We start from the raw sequence: 12,087 nt of genomic DNA, 5'->3' as shown, positions 1-12,087 counted from the left end.
TAGAATTTTTTTTTCCATAAATATAAGTATTTTCACTAGATTTCACCAGACTGGAAGATAAGTTCACTGCCTTGGAGACAGCTATGTCTGCTCCTTGGAATTCTTTATCAGTACAATATAAGGGTACTCTGACATAAATAAAGGTCTCCTACTACAGTTACTGTAATAGATGAAGAATTATAGTCAGACCCATGGTATGTAGAAATGCCCTTGGGAACTAAGAGCCTGCGTAGTTTCGTGCAACACTTTATCTTGATCATAAGGACTGTGGGCAGCCACTCTGACGCTAAGGAGGACTTTCCAGCACTTTGATGGAAGGCCACCTAGAATTACCAGTAAATAAACTGAAACAAAGGAGTTTTGTTCCAGTACTAGGTTCTGGTACCAAATAGGTTGAAAAATCTTCATTTGATCTCATTGACACTTAAGCACTGTGTCCCTCCAATCTGTGTAGCAAACCTAGTAGCTAGGGTTTAATGTTAGGGTCACTATTTTTGGTAACCTGCTGAAGGAGATATCAAATTAGGGAGTTAAGAGAGCTGCCTAATTAATCAGCACCAACCATGACATGATGTGAAGATACATACCACACCAATTAGAAGATACAGCTCTCTTTCTTTCTTCCTTCCTCTCCCTCTCCCCCCCTAAATCAATACTTCATTAGTTTATATATACCCCAGCACGGAGAACAATTGATTAGGGGAAGGATATCAGCTTATAGGGTTTATTCAAATGCTCTGATTTTTGGTGGAGTAGAATATGAGTCAGCTGCTGAAAATCACTCAGAAATGACTTTTGTCTTATGGTCTGTGAGTTTGAAGAATTTTTGAGTGGGTGTGGATCTTCATGAGGTGTTCATAAACCTGGCTGTATTGTAATAATGGTATAAAGAATTAACATATGCTTAGTTATTATATGACTTTCTGCACAATGATTGCCATGATGTCAATGTGAAATATATGTTTTAAAGGGCATCTTATCCTGTCTGGTGAAACTGGCTGAATAAGAAGACACAAATCCTGGCAGGTAAGCCCACTCACCATGGGAAATTACAGCCATAGTTCCATGATACAAAGTGTTCATGGGCTAAACTCCAGTTTAGTATGTTGCTTCCCACCCCTGACCCTCCACCGCAAGCACAATGCCTTCTCATTTGTGGCAGCACAACTGTTCATGAAACTGTGTTGCGAACTAGGCCTCTGAAATTCTGCTGAAAAAAGCAGTATGTGTGAGGAGGAGGAGATTAATATTGAAGCAGTTTCCTGACCTTTCATAACCATGCTGCAGGACTGAAGTGCAGCAATGAGCAGAGGAAAGTGGGGAGAGGTTGTGGATAGGACTATCTGAAGCAAGTAGTATAGTTGCCAAAGGTGAAACTGTAACCTAAACTAGCTTTAACAAAGAGCCTAAATATTTCACTAAAGAGATGACCAACATATGGTCCTGCAAGCTGGCAGGGTTCTGGTGGGCCTTGAAAGGCCAAGTTTGACAACGCAGCAGTCTGCAATCCCAGAGCCACGTAAGTGTCATGTTAGGGGTGGCTGCAGCTCAACTGATTTTACCACCCTTGAGCAGCACTTGCTAATAGCTGGACCCACCAGTTCTGGAAACAAGTCAAAATGTCAAAGCTGAGGTATGTGGTTTTAGTCCCTATTATTCATTCTTCCCATGTGGCCCTTCTGGGGCCACCTCCTCTTTATTTTTACAGATTTTTACTATCTTGATGTATATGTCTTTGGTCTACTATATCATGCTGTTCTTTAATTAGAAGGTAACAAAAGGAAGATTGTCAACACTTGTCCAGTAGTAGGAGTCTCTCAGATGACTGGGCAGAAGTTAAGATAGTTGCCATTTGTACATTAATGCCTAATGCTACGCTACCACCTTGTGGACAAAAGATAAATAGCACTGAGAGGCTATACATGCAGGTACACTGTCTATATGAAATACATCATTGTGTGGGAAGGTCGCTCTAGGCGATTTCCTCTAGTGAGATGATCTAGAGATGATTAACACATGCTTGGAAAAGTCTGGTGATGCGACAAATGCTGAACCTGTTTCTCTGGGGAGAAATTGCTAACAGAATACTTTATGATGGTATCGTAGTAGGAATGCAGAGCAAAAAAGGTCTTGCTGGTTTCTGTTGGTGCCCTTAGCTATGTAAGTATCTTTTTTCCCACTTCTACATTTGCATAAGGAATTAGGTTCTTTATGTAAAATATTATTTCTCCTTCCTTCAGGTTTCCTAAATGATATGATTTATTTTACTTTGTCTTATGCACAAATATAAACAGGATTCTATAATCTCAAAACTGATACATTATAAAGACCAAGACCTGAACTTCACTTCCTGAATTCCTGGGCAACACACTGGACCGTGATAGTCCTTTTAGTATAGTCTAAGATAGCTCTACTGAAACTGGTGGAGTGATGCTATTGTATATCAGCTTAGGATATGGAACTAAACCGTCAGTGGGAATCACAAGGGACCTTCCTAGTAATTTTTAGTTCCTTCAGCTGTTATCGGATGCCTAAAGGCTTTAGGAAACTGGTGAAATGTGAAGAATGTGTTGCAGAAATTAGTCAGGAAGCTCTTCTTACAACCCATCTTTGTCAGTTAAGTACTAAAGACTGAGGTTTCTGCATAGTGACATCTTTGCTTCAGTGATTTCATGTTTTAAGTCTGGTTCCTGGACAGAGATGTCAAGACAATTGTAAAGTCAATTTTCTCCACCCAAATTCTGATTTTTTGTCTTTCTTTAACTCCATTAAACTGAGCAATATAGCCATGCAGAATCTAACAACACACCAAAAAGTACTGAGAAGATTTGCTCAAATCGTTTGCACACAATCCCAACAAGCTATATCACCATAAAGCCACAGTAGTGCTGTGGTGAAATTATTACCTGATTATGATAGCACTATTGGATGATACATTCATAATAGAAAGCCCATTCTGGTAACCTTTGATTTGCTTCCTGTCCAGGGATAAAAGTTGGTAATTAGAAAAAAGTTGCAACAAACAACAGTGAACAGTAAGTTTCATTTACTAAACTCCTTCCTCTTCTGAGCTCCCTGCAGCTAACACAATGTTTCATAAGGGAGCTAAAACTCAGATTCAGTTTCAAAGTCTGCCTTTGTAGGACACTAGAGACACAAGAGTCGAGTGAAATCATTTTGTTTACTTAGATTTAAACCGAGAAATATGAACTAACAGAAGAGTCAGAACCAAATTGAAATGTCTGAAGTACAAGACTTAAAAACTGTACAAAATTCATATCATCATCCAACACACATTCCATTTCTAGCCCATCAGTTTTGGGATTCATTCAGGAAATACTTAAAAACAGACCTTTTTTTTTCTTTTTATGGGTTATATTGAGAATGTTTCTAACACTCTTGTACAAAACATAATGATGATCATCTGTGTCATCTTGTGAGACCTCTTGAAACACAATACTTGTTAATTAAAAAATTAATAGATATTTTCCTTCTATGAGTTCATTTTAATTGTCTATTTAATGTCAGAGCATTTAAAGTGTGCCAATCTACCACTTCAAGGAATATTTGTATAATGCTAGTAGTTGGTTTTTCTCTCTGTCAGTAAATGTAAGAGGGCAGTACTAAATCTGCATAGTGATATGGCTATAACTGGATCCTTATTTTTACTTCCACATTCTAACTATTAGCCTGTTTAATGGAAATTTTGCTGTTGGCTCAGAGTATGTAACTGATATCAATCAAACTGGCTTCACTAGTCAAAAGCATATCCTGCTTTATTCAGTGACAGCCGAAGTAAACCGTGTAATTCTAAATGGTATCCAAAATTGTTACAAACCAGCCAATTCAGATTTTGAATTTCAGAGCTGGAGGATTTTTCTAGTTATTTTACCTGATAGCTATTATGTGCCAGGTTTTGCAGTTAGTAGTTTAAGTTAAAATCTACAGTCAGTAATTTTGCAAAAGACATAGTTTGAAGAATAACACTACTGGTTATAGAAGGGAAGTAAGAGATTTGTTTTGGATACATCAGGTGGTAGCTCATGCCACTTGGAAAAAGATGTTGAGATGAACCTCTCTTACCCAAATGTAACCATTTTGCCAGGACTTGATTGGCTGCAGCAGGGGCCAAGTTGAAGTTTAAGAGGGTCACTTTCTTGCTCAAGTTCCATCAAAACCTTGGGAAAATAATATTAAACTTTCTTGTGTTCGGTGATCTAATTTTCCCCAATTGCAAGCACAAGTTAAAGGGATCAACAAATAATATTTTAAATAAAGGGAGAAAAGAAAACTCTTGACAAAGGAGTTAAGCAGGGTAAAGGACAGCACTTAACATACAACTGTAACAATAACAATTTTACAGCCTTCTGCTGGGGAGGCAGTGCTCTGCCAGCTGGTTGCTTTCCTCTCCTGCAGTAACCTTCACTCACAATTTAGGATTCTTGAGTCTTGCTGGACAGCAAGGCCTGGACAGCTTCTGCTTTCCCACACACCAAATAGCAAACTCTTACGCAAAGACTTCTGCCTTCCTTTTCTACTTTCTAGTCTTGAACCCTATGCTGGAAGCTATTGCCTTAGATAAGAGTAACGCTCCTCAGGCAAAGTTAAACAGGCTTAGCTGACCTTGACTTCTCTACTGTCTTGCAGGTATGAACTTTTCTCCTTTATGCTAAAGCTCCCTCTTAAATAGAAAGGCTTCTCAAATATAATGAAACAACATGTGCAAAACAAGTATGTTTTAGGCCTGTCTAGTGATCCTTTCTACTTAATGCTCTTTTGCTCTACCAGTTGTCAACCAAACTCTGTTTCTACTTTGGCCTTCTTTCCTCCAAGGAATTCTTGTGTTGGGAGACAAGGTCAGAACTTTGCTGTCGCTTTAGGCCTCAGTCACCAGTGTTGCCCAAAGTTAATGTACATTTAATATGATACAGACAGTAACCCTTTCTGCTAAGCTCTGACCAGGCACCAGCTGGAGAATGCTGCAATGTCCTCTAACTGAATCTAAAATCCCATGTATTAACTCCTAATTAGTGGTGGGGTGAGATTGTTAGAGAAGTATGTTTTTACACCCTTTTTTCTTTTCCAGCTGGAATTTCTCCATGCTGTAGGATATCTACAGAAGCAGACTCCAGAGAAGCTTCTCGTTTTGCAGCACCTGAGTAGGGCAAGGCTGCTAGAGGGTTTTTCCCAGTAGCTTCATTTCCTGCTTCAAATGGTCATGTAGCACTCTGGTGTGTGGTTGATTGATTGTCATGATTTACTGGTTAGCTTGTGGCATTCCAGTGATAGGTGTTAGGTGATCTTCATGTGTGCATTTCTATCCTGAATGATTCCATGTTTTAAGATTCTTCAGAAAAAATAATTTTCATGGAAGTTTGATTTTTGCTTTCCTTCCTTCATGGATCAGCAGGGATAAGGAAGGCTGAGGAAAATGTGCTTTCCTCTCTTGGCAGGTCCTTTTTCCTTCTTCTTCTGGATTTCCTTAATTGGTTAAGTTAGGTTGTATGTGCAGTTTCACCAGATAGTATAAGGGTTGATGTCTTGAAGGAACCAAAAGGAAATGATTGAGAGGGTCTTTCTGAGGATGATAGCTCTGCCTTGTAATATAATACTATTTCTCATGGGAGTGGGTGGGAGGCCTGCCTAAATTTCCTTTTCCTGTGCTGCCAAATTCCCCAGATTGCATAACTCTGTATTCTCCTTACACAGTGGTACCCTTGGCATCCCTAGCAAATCTGCAGGGAAGCAGTGAAGTAGCTGGAGGCTTGAGGGTGGACCAAAATTGGTAGAGGACAGACTTGGTTAGCCAAAAAACAAAACAAACCCAAACCCACACACTGAATTTACTAACTCTCCCATGTATAACAGAACAACACAATACAGTTTTAATAACATACACTGTTTTCTTCTAAACGCACTCCATCTAGGAAAAATAAGCTTATCAGGATAAGCAAAGGACCCATGGGGAGTTCATCAGTTCAGTTTCAAGTCACAAGATGTGTTTTACTTGGCTTTGGAGCCTTCTTGTGCAAGATTAATGTGAAACTGCTGAAATGCAAACTGAACAAAAAGACATATTTTTATTGGTTGGTGCTTTTTTCCCCTGTGCCTTTATTTTCATTGGGAGGCCCCATCACTGCCTTCCCCATCACCCTTGCCTTAGACTGGCAAGAGTATGAGACAGCATCTTCTTGACTTCTGTGTGGAAATGAAAGAAGAGCTACTGGATGAGCAGCATGACCAGTATACCTCATAAGGATGTAATGCTGCAGGGTTTTGCTTTGTCATTTCATTGAATAAGAAGTGAAGAATTTGGACCTCGTTACAGGAGTCTGTGAAACATGGCTATCTTGGGGTAGATTCTGCCTGTGTACAGAGGGAAAGATTTGCCTCTTTTGGAAAAATATTTCTGCTTCTTGAAAGTTCAAGTAGTCAAACTCATTCCTGTTGAAACTTTACTAAGCTTTGCTGGAGCCTATCCTGGCCATGTATTTAGGCTGACTATCATTAAGATGACTTTTCTAAAATCAAGTAAACCCACAAAGATTTTTATAATCCTGCTCTTACATTCTGTGTACAGCACCCTGAATAGGCTCAGTACTGTTGTTCAGCTTATTTGAGAGATCAAGTACTACTCAGCATGTGTAAGGGTGGGAGAATCTGGCTTCAAATGGTTTCTTTTTCTCTCATTGCTACAGGAACTGGAAAAGACAAGGGTGTGTGGGCGGGCCTGGAGTCCCTCCAAGGAAAGTGTGAGGCCTTGGGCAAAACAAATCCATCAGGTCTCTCATTTCTTCCAAATATAGGTCTTTCTTGAGCAATAGCCAAGCTCAAGTCTAAAATCCACATTCAGCCTTTTCAGAGAGAGTACATGAAAAAGACCCTATGGCCTACAGAGTCCATCTATAGAAAACATTTTGATAGCTCTTCCGCTCTGGCATTATTTTCCACTCAAAAAGAAAGAAAAAGAAAACACACAAAACTGGAGCACATGGTTCAATTTTACAATGTGAAATATCTGGTTGATGAAAATAATATTTCTGAAAACAATCTGTTGTGAGCTATCAAGCATTTTTGCCTATGTACCAATTGGCAGGAAGTAGACAGATAAATTATTACAATATGTAACAAAACAAATTGCTCTGAAGAGAAATGGTATTTGTGTGTGTATGAGCAGGATAAGGAGAATTAAATCCATAAAAGTATGCTGAGAAATCATCATCACAACGTAAATATAGTGGAAGCAAAGGCACTCACTTCAACTCTGTCCCTGCCTGAATCTTGAACAAGACAGATTTTATGATACACAAATGTTTTCCTGAAGTAGGATAGAACAATTCTGGACTAAAATGAAAAAGAAAGAACTTGGGAAGTTCCTGCTGTTGAGAGGAAGGGGTCTTATAGCCATTTTGCCAAATACTTCCAAATTTGTCAGGCATCACCACATTTTAATAAAATGGAGCCAATTGCAGCAGCTCCCCAGATCTTTAATACTGTATTACTGCCCATGGGAAAATTTTCCGAAGTGCTTATGGAGATGAAGATTTAGGAGACAAAATCCCATTTACTTTCAATAAGGCAGTTTCTTTAGAGCCTGGCACGTGGACAAATTACACTAAGATAAACTCTGTATGAAATAACAGCATGTCCATTGCTCTGTTGTGAATTTCTGTGTACATGCTCTTATCCCACAGTGACCAGTTAATGCAAAGCTGATGACTGCTTTTCCATCAAAAGCCAAACCACCTCAGACTTACCTCAGAGTTCAGGCCATGCACACCAGCAGTTAGTGAATAGCAGCGGACAAGCTGTAAGCTTGCTGTCTGCCATATCCTAAATATACTTTTAAAATAAAAGTGAAGCTTCTGAGCTGCATGAGATAAATCTACAGTTGCATTTATGGATCACTGTCACCCAGCTTGAGTCATGTTTCCCCATTTCTCGCATTTCCCCTGCTTACACCATCCCTCTAACCTGCATCAATGCCATGTCTTTGTACTACTGCTGAGGTGTGGAAGGGGATTCCCTTCGTGCTAGGAATAAGCTCATTTTTTCCTGTGTTTTTATCTAGTTGTAGAGTAAAGAAAGACACACAAAAAGCATGAAAGTTTGGAGAATGGAACTATGGAATTGTTTCTGGGAAATGTGACCTGCAGAGTATAGATAAATTTCAGATACATTTCAGAGAGGGACTGGAGAGGGAGGCAGGATGATGTGGAGCACATAATTGATATTGCCTCCATAGCGAAGTTATATCGCTGTTACTGCTTGATTTTAGAGTTTATACTATAGAAGATCAGTAGATTTGGTTGTTACTACATTCATAATAAGGTCAATAAGAAACAAACTTTTTAAAAAGTGTCCAGCAGTATCCAAATCTCATGGATGACCAAAAAAACCTTTACTCCTTGTAGGCTACTTTGAAAATCCTTCCTTACATCCAAATTTCTTTCCCAGAATCCAAATTTCTCTTTCAAGCTAAGCACACTTGAATGTGGCAGAGCCAGAGTTTCCAAATTAAAAGTAAAGGTAGTCATGGGCCTCAGATTTTCTACTCTTTTTTTAGCCCAGGGACACATATTCTGTGACCTCAAATATGACAGGAAATTATTTAGCCACATTTGAAGGCTATTGAATGAGATGACTGTCTACAACAAATACTGAGTAAAAGTAAAGGGTTCCTTCTTACAGACTCTTGCATCTGAGCATTGTAAGGGAACAATTTATGGTTTGTCAACATAATACCTGGTAGTAATTTCTAGAAGAAATGAGTTAGCTGCACAGACTGGTAACTTGAGGCAGCTAGCCATCCTAAAAGATTGTCATCATCTCATTTAAGCAATAAGTAAAGGATTTTGTGGCTGAACAATTATGCTATTTTGTGACAGATAACTTGAAAAGGTGGGTTGCGAATAAAAACCCTGGAAAGGGGCCAATAATAACAGGTAAGTACATTTCAAACAGCTGTAGCTCATGTCACCTACCAAAAGTTGGGGAAATTTAGTCTTGTTTGTCATTGAACATACTGTAGGAACTCATTAATGTGGCTAAGTCAGCAGCCTAAATTGCTGTGAAAAGATTAACTTGACAGAGCTGTTTTTGGGTTAAAGATTTTTGCATGCAACTACAGCTTCATCACTAAATCATCAAGTGCTGGAACTATCTACATGTGTTTCAGTGCCAGATGTACTGCTGTGGTTTTAGGAGAGATTTTCAAGGGCCGAGCAGAGGTTTTTCAGTTCCTCTTTCATTTGACTGAGTGTTCGCTCGACTTTCCGAGGTGTATTCAGAACCTCTATGCTGCTGGTGAACGGGTCATAGCACAGAGGAAAAGGCTTCTCGATCTTCATGGCACAGTTTCTGTAGGGGAAAGAAGATAGATCTGCTAGTTTAGAAGCCATTCTCCTAAATGTAAAACCTGCAGAACCTAATTTCTCAGTGTATAGGCATGGATTTAATCAGGGGAGCAGAGGCTGCTGTGACACCCTCCTCACTGCTCCTCATTAATGTTGTCTGGTGCAGCATACCTTCCCCCCTGCTGAAGCACTTCCAGCCCAAAAGATCTGCAGTGCCTGCTTTCCCGTGTGGCTGGCTCAGCCCCCGTCTCTGCTCTTACAGCTCTGCATTAACACAGTTCGGAGTTATTACAACCGCAAGCTAGAGGAATGCAGGAACACAGCATGTCTGCCTTCTTCACTTCCAAGAAATAACCTGAAGTAGCTCTTTCTGCATAAAATTCTAAAAAAGCTACTGATATTAGGCATCCTGGGCTATTTTGCCTTCTCTTTTGAATGAAATAACATGATTGCTTGCCATTTTTTGACGATGTTTCCATTAAGTACATGCTGGTAGGAACCCCCTGTACTGATGTTGCCTAATCTTTTCCATTCTGACAGATTCTTGTGCCTTCAGTTATTATGAGCAGTTTTGGCTGAGCAACTGTCTTGAAAACCAGTATGAAAAAGCTTCAAGTCAGAGAATGGTGTATTCCTTGTCCTTTTACGTTCTTTTCAGGTTTGACTGAGTCGAATGCTCTGGAAAATCCTCTCTCTCCTGTGCAGTGAGTTTTTAGCTATGTTTTTGCAGAGTGCCAGGGTAATAACTAGAGGTGAACCCTGGGTTTAAAGATGAGGGGTCTAATTTGCCATTGCTATAACCCCAGCAGATAATTCTTCTGGGGAAGGGATGGGGGGAGTAGAAGAGAAGTTTTTCTCAGGTTCCCTTCCCCTGAGAAATCACTCACTTCAGCTCTTTCATGCTCCCTAGTAGCTCCACTGTCAGCCTCCTGCCTCCAACCAGAGCTGGTCCGGTCATTCAGACTGTTGGAGATGAAGGCCCAAAACTAAAACCCCACTTGCTAAAAAAAAACAACCGCTTTTTGTATAACACAGCCGAACAAATGCAGTTAGAAACTCCTCAAGCTAATTTAAAATAATGTTATTTAGGTTGCAGTCAGCTACTTTTTAGGAACTGCATTGCCTGGTATTGCTGATTTTGCTTTCTTGTGCAGGTATAAGCAGAGGGGAACAACAATCTTGCTTTGAAGCTCCTGACGATCCATGTTAATTCCTGAGTCTGCAATAAAATTTGTGTGTGACCTTGGGCAAATCACTTTAGTTCTTTATGTCCCCCTATTTGTACGGAATAGCATACAGGTGACCTAATTGTGGAATTGCACTCTGCTCTACTGCACACTGCCCAGTTACAGAATTTACCTCAGAAGCTGCTATCAGTGTAAAGATAAGGCATTGCTAAGATGAAGCACAGAACTGGGCACAGCAATATGGAGCTATGCTTTTCTGTGAAGCTTTTCTCGGATAAACATTGCATTTAACTTAGTTCTAAAAAAAGCCACTGTGAAGATGAAGTGTGTGGTGAGATAGCCTAGCATGGTTAGACATGTTAGAACAGTAGCAGTAGATGTACTTGAGATTAGGATTCAAGCTGTTGTGCCCCTCATAATGAAAAGAATACCTGTAACTGCTTTACTCACTGGAGCTTGGCCTTGACATCTTCAAAATTTTCTGCTATAAAATAGACAGGCTGGAAGGCTTGATCCTGATAGGGGTGAACTGCAGTCACTTCTGGATCAAAAGGCTTGTACTCTGGCTTGTTTGATAAAGCGTACTTTGCAACAGAAATGACAAAAGTTAGAAGAGGTAAATGAACATAACAAGAAATAATGCCTACTGGGTTGTGAAATACTCTTTATGGAATGGTTCAAAGGCAAGATCTATCTCTGTTCCTTCACAGGTGAAAGCTGGTTTTCGTAACTACTAGTTAATAAAACAAAAAAAGGAAGGAGATGTTTCCTGTAGTAGTGCAATGGTTGGGTATCACAGCCACATTCTCAGACAGGGAGAGGGATATCTATCCCATCCCCCCAAATCTGAATATCTAGCAGAAAAAATAGTCTCAGATACTTCATTGTATCATTCTGCTTTTTGCAACCAGTACAATGGAAGATTCAAAGCATTACCTAGCACTGTCTCAGAGTTCACAGCCCATGTTGCAAAACTCACATTTCCTGCTGCGCTGAAGAGTGGACAAGCGCACTCATCATATTTTCTGCACAGCTTCATGCCAGTTAGAGCAGCCTAAGAGCTTCTCTGAAACAAAGCATATAAAACCTGCACTATATGGGGCAGGTGGAAAGGCGTGGAGGTGCGTAGGTATGTGTGTGTGTTTGTGTTTTGGGCCCACAGAGGTAACTTATGTTCTTCTATTTTCCCCTCAACCTGGAGGATTACAGAAGCCTCTTATGTCCATAACACAGTCCACATACCCCTTGGTCCCTTGTTTAGACATACTGTAACTAACTTCAAACCAGCCAGCAGCAGACCAGGTGGCAGAGCAATTACATAAGTGTGGGTGCCAGTTACTTCGCACTTATGCAGGGTCCTGGGAAGGCAGCACAGCTCAGGCTCCCAGTCAGTCAGTTCCTGCACAGTTCATCTGCCACAGAAACCAAGTGAGCTAGTTTAAGGCTAACTCAGCTTCAGTGATGCTTTAACTGACTGTATATGTGCCTAAAAGCTGGTTTGACCTCCAATTAGCCAGGATGATGAGTCTGCCTGCCTCTTTCTT

This window comes from Dromaius novaehollandiae, chromosome 1 (genome assembly GCF_036370855.1).
Source record: "Dromaius novaehollandiae isolate bDroNov1 chromosome 1, bDroNov1.hap1, whole genome shotgun sequence".
Classification (NCBI taxonomy): domain Eukaryota; kingdom Metazoa; phylum Chordata; class Aves; order Casuariiformes; family Dromaiidae; genus Dromaius; species Dromaius novaehollandiae.
The sequence above is the reverse complement of the archived record's forward strand: the minus strand, read 5'-3'. Positions refer to the sequence as shown.